Source organism: Oncorhynchus kisutch, linkage group LG18 (assembly GCF_002021735.2).
Source record: "Oncorhynchus kisutch isolate 150728-3 linkage group LG18, Okis_V2, whole genome shotgun sequence".
Classification (NCBI taxonomy): Eukaryota; Metazoa; Chordata; class Actinopteri; order Salmoniformes; family Salmonidae; genus Oncorhynchus; species Oncorhynchus kisutch.
In genome coordinates, this window is record NC_034191.2 from 45,101,153 (window position 1) to 45,106,835 (window position 5,683).

The following is a 5,683-nucleotide window of genomic DNA, read 5'->3' on the forward strand; positions in this document are numbered from 1 at the left end:
GGGCTGTTGTTTTTCTAAATCCATCCGTCTGACAAGGGACACCTTGCTGTGCAAGTGAAACTCCTCGGAAAACCTCATTCTGAAAAGCCACTATCTACAATTATTGACTTCTATCTTTTGTTTTTGTCTCAGCCTGAATGGCCTGGGCTGCAGGGGAGTGTGAGATGGGGCTGAGGAGCCTGCAGTCTACCGTGGAGGAGGTGACTAACTCAGTTAAATTACTCACGGCCTTAATGATGATAGGTTCATAGTCATGATGGGTTAATCCCCATCTACACTGTAATTTCACAACCACCCATGCATGGTACAGTACATACAGTTGAAGTCTGAAGTTTACATACACCTTAGCCAACTACATTTAAACTCAGTTTTTCACAATTCCTGACATTTAATCCTCGTAAAAAATCCCCGTCTTAGGTCAGATAGGATCACCGCTTTATTTTAAGAATGTGAAATGTCAGAATAATAGTAGAGAATGATTTATTTCAGCTTTCATTTCTTTCATCACATTCCCAGGGGGTTAGAAGTTTACATACACCCAATTAGTATTTGGTAGCATTGCCTTTAAAATTGTTTAACTTGGGTCAAACGTTTCGGGTAGCCTTCCACAAGCTTCTCACAATAAGTTGGGTGAATTTTGGCCCATTCCTCCTGACAGAGCTGGTGTAAGTGAGTCATGTTTGTAGGCCTCCTTGCTCGCACATGCTTTTCAGTTCTTCCCACAGATTTTCCATGGGATTGAGGTCAGGGCTTTGTGATGGCCACTCAAATACCTTGAATTTGTTGTCCTTAAGCCATTTTGCCACAACTTTGGAAGTATGCTTGGAGTCATTGTCCATTTTGAAGACCCATTTGTGACCAAGCTTTAACTGATGTTTTGAGATGTTGCTTCAATATATCCACATAATTTTCCTACCTCATGATGCCATCTATTTTGAGAAGTGCACCAGTCCCTCCTGCAACAAAGCACCCCCACAGCATGATGCTGCCACTCCCGTGCTACACGGTTGGGATGGTGTTCTTCGGCTTGCAAGCCTCCCCCTTTTTAATGATGGTCATTATGTCCAAACAGTTATATTTCTGTTTCATCAGACCAGAGGACATTTCTCCTAAAAGGACGATCTTTGTCCCCATGTGCAGTTGCAAACCGTAGTCAGGCTTTTTTATGGCGGTTTTGGAGCATTGGCTTCTTCCTTGCTGATCAGCCTTTCAGGTTATGTCGATATGGGACTCGTTTTACTGTGGATATAGATAATTTTGTACCTCCAACATCTTCACAAGATCCTTTGCTGTTGTTCTGGGATTGGTTAGTACTTTTCGCACCAAAGTATGTTCATCTCTAGGAGACAGAACGCGTCTCCTTCCTGAGAGGAATGACGGCTGCGTGGTACCATGGTGTTTATACTTGCGTACTATTGTTTGTACAGATGAACGTGGTACCTTCAGGCGTTTGTAAATTGTTCCCAAGGATGAACCAGACTTGTGGAGGTCTACAATTTGGCTGATTTCTTTTGATTTTCCCATGATGTCAAGCAAAGAGGCACTGAGATTGAAGGTAGGCCTTGAAATACATCCACAGGTACACCTCCAATTGACTAAAATTATGTCAATTAGCTTATCAGAAGCTTCTAAAGCCATGACATAATTTTCTGGAATTTCCCAAGCTGTTTAAAGGCACAGTCAACTTAGTGTAACGGTATTCGTTGTCTGAAGAAGAGGAATCATCAGACCAAAGCGCAGCGTAGTAAGTGTTCATGCTTGTTTTATTAAAACTGAACACTATAATGAAAATCAACAAGAGAATAATCGAAACAGTCCTGTAAGGTGAAAACACTAAACAGAAATTAACTACCCACAAAAACCCTGTGGGGAAAAAGCTACCTAAGTATGGTTCCCAATCATAGACAACGATAGACAGCTGTCCCTGATTGAGAACCATACCCGGCCAAAACAAAGAAATACAAAAAACATAGAAAATGCCCACCCAAATCACAGCCTGACCAAACCAAAATAGAGACATAAAAAGCTCTAAGGTCAGGGCGTGACACTTAGTGTATGTACACTTCTGACCTGCTGGAATTGTGATACAGTGAATTATAAGTGGTCCGACCCATAATATGTGCTATTTAGCAGACACTTTTATCCAAAGCGACTTAGTCATGAGTCCATACATTTTGGATGGTCCAGGGAATCGAACCAACTATCTTGGCAATGCAGGTGCCATGCTCCACCAACTGAGCTACCGAGGACCACCGCCAATCACCGCCAAAGTTGTATTTACATTTTCTTTGAGAATCTATAGGAATGTGGATGTTGTTTCTAACTCATCGACTAATAGCTCATCATAGTATTTCTGTTTTTAGTTTTCCAACATGACCAAACCTGCATCAGCCATGAGACAGGACCACCACCTCACGATCTAGGTAGGATACAGACACTGTACACATTTTTCCCCTGATGTTCACCTGTAGACTCATTCACCAGCTGTGAGTATATTTCCACACAACTTCTTATTGGAATGAATAGAAGAGTCAGGCATATTGCGAGAATATGTAACCTCGGTCCACTGTGAATTCAGTAGATAGTGTTAAGTTAAGAAGTGAGGAGACACGGACACTGTAGTTGGGTCACGTTTAGGAAGAGTGGTTTTGTTTATTGAACCTGAAAGACTTTAATACTTTTCAACGCAGTATTTTTAAACTTCGTCAACTTGCATCGCCCTATGAAGTGGGACATGCAACTACTCCCACACGTATAGGACATTGTAGTGTTGTGTAATTCATTTCTGAGTTATCTTCGGATTTCTTTGTACTAGTACACCTACTGAGCACAGCCCCCTGTCTGAGTGAGCAGGACCTGTCCAAACTTGTGGCCATGACCCCTCTGTCCAGGACCCTGCAGGAGATACAGGAGTCCCTCTAGAACCTATCCAGTGTAGACAGAGGATAGGGACAGCTTGAACCTCTCGAAAGCTCCATGTTTCTCTTCTCTGAGATAAGAGATAATCCTCTGTAACTGTTGATTGAAATGTTTGAGATAACAACTGATACTCGAGATGGACTCGAGTCCAACACAATATTGACTAGAGTGCCCATCATGGGCTATGGTCAAATATACTGTACATCAATAAATGCTGCATATTATTTTTATTCACATACATTCTATAAAAAACTGAAATAAATATTGATATACCAATCAATTAAAATGTCATTGCCCTCATAATACAGAAATTGTTCAGTAAGACACTCAGAAAAGTAGGCCACAAAAATACTATCATAGTGTTTATCTGGGTATCTGACTTGTACAGTACACGAATGATGTCCTCTGACACTATAGTTTGTATTCCAGCCAGTACTGACAAGAACACAGAGGACCCAGCAGTGCACCTGATCCCCGTTGCCCTGGACAACCTCTCCCCACAGCGCTTTGCCTTCTTCCTGTTCGGCTGTCATGTTGTGAAATTGCTGTGCAACACCCAAATCTTCCCTCCCGGTCATGCTGCTTCTGGCCAAAATGGTTCCTGTCTCAGCCTACGAGGGCGTGGTGTCACACTGCAATGGGCACTTTTATTTTGACACCACCAATCAGATTCTGTATCTCTGTGAGGCAAAGCTTGAGAGTGTTGGACAGTTTATTGCCACTCTCCTACAGTCTATGGCCTTTATTGCTTCAGGTAAATAGATAAGAAATAATGTTGTGAAGCATGGTCACATTTTAAGCAGATTTTTTTTGTACAACTTTGTTGTTGATGTTCTCCCACTGTAGGTTTATCATGTCAAATCAACTTCCTGTATTAGGTTCCAAGCCTGAAAGCTTCATGCAAGCCCTCCATCATGCCATCTATGCTTTGAGCCTTCAGTTGTTTATCTCCTCTTTCACATATGAAGCAAACAAGGTAAGAAGCCTTGAAGTTTCTGTTACCCATTTATTCAAAGTTAAATATACTGTAATGATGAGTGCAGCAAGCAGACTTTTTACAGGCAAAGAGGGACACCTCACTGAATTCAGACCAGCCTCCTGGGAAGTTAGAGGGGGACTTTCTCAATGTCTCTGTCCCCACTGAAAGCCCGTTCACAGAGCACCTCTTGTCAGACAGGTTGGTGTTACACTTTTGAGAATTACTTCATGAAAATTGTAAAATCGTATTAAACGGGATGAGGCGGTGCCAGCTAGACGGCAACAGTCCAGAGGAAAAGGAGCACACCAGAGAACACCCAGAGCCAGACAACCATAGAGCAGATGGTCAGGAGGAACACAGTAATTATCCAGACCATGAAGATCTAGAAAGCAGGGTACCAAAGAACCATAAACTAGAAGATAACCAGAGCCCATACAATCAGGAAGTAGAAAGCAAGGGATCACGCAGTCAGATGACACCCATGGGTAGAAAAGGCTACACAGAACTAGATGTATGGGAATGAGCCAGTCAGAAGCATGTGAAAATGGAGCACTACTGAAGTGTGTGGTTTTGGTATGATTTGTCTTCTTGTGATTTTGTTAATCACATCTGATTTAATCAAACTGGTCATTTTCATTGGACTGATATTTATTAAAGATATGAATTATGCTTGTGCCATACCACTTTTATCACAATGTCGCCAAGTAGAAATACTTCCCAGGTCATCGGACCTCCATATCTTTCAGGCTTCAGCCACCATTGTCAAATCAAAGACTGTAAGCAGATTTAGGAGGTCTGTGGCCAATCGTCAATGGCTATCAGTATCAGTGCCCACAACTCAGTGCCAAGTCTCGGGTTAAAATGGGGTGATGCCCCTTAGAAAGTTCCATAGGCTGACTCAGCCTGACAGACCCTATCATGGAGATTAGAAACAATGTCTCACTAAAAATCATATCTCATACCAGCCAAGATCTGACTACTTGTCATACCTCTCTCAGCTGGCACTGTACTCTTAGAAAAAGGGTTGCCAAAGGGTTCTTTGTGGAGCGGTAAGCCCGAAGAAGGCTTTATGGTTCTAGGTAGAACCTTTCCTTCAAAGAGTGTAAACCTGCATACAACTTTCTCATGTAAGGATTTGCAATATTACAATATTATTTCTGCTCCGGTTGCTTTAAACGAGAACAACAGTGATATTTATAGAAAGTAAAGCCCTGTGTATGTTTTTGTCCTCAGGTTGGCATAATGTTACCGTTTGCCAGCTGCTAGTGGAGCCCACAACTATTCCTGTCCCATCACTGTCTGTCGATAACAAATGGACAGACAGCTGCAAAACATAGTCCATGATACAAACACAAAATACTTTTCCCAAATGTTATTTGAACTTGTTTGGTCATTACAGTTTTGTTTGGAGCAGCACATATTTTTGAGGAAACGCTTTTGATAAGTACGATTTTTCCGGATCCTATGGATACAGACGCACTGTAAGTGTTGCTATTTGATTTAATTTGGGGGGGCGGGGGATAATGCTGTTAAAAAGTTATATTTGCTGCAGTATTAAAATCTCTAATTGTGGTACATAAATATTGAAATTGATAGAGTATATCAGTGATGCCACAAAAAAAGATGCCCAATAACAATGATCAGACCATTCAAAATCTATCCTCCTCTTCATATAGGAGTGTGTAAACCCCATATGCATGTTTTGTATTGAACATCTGAACTACACCACTGGGGATAAGCATGTAGTCTACTTCTCATTAATTTAGCACTGAGTTTCAATAATTA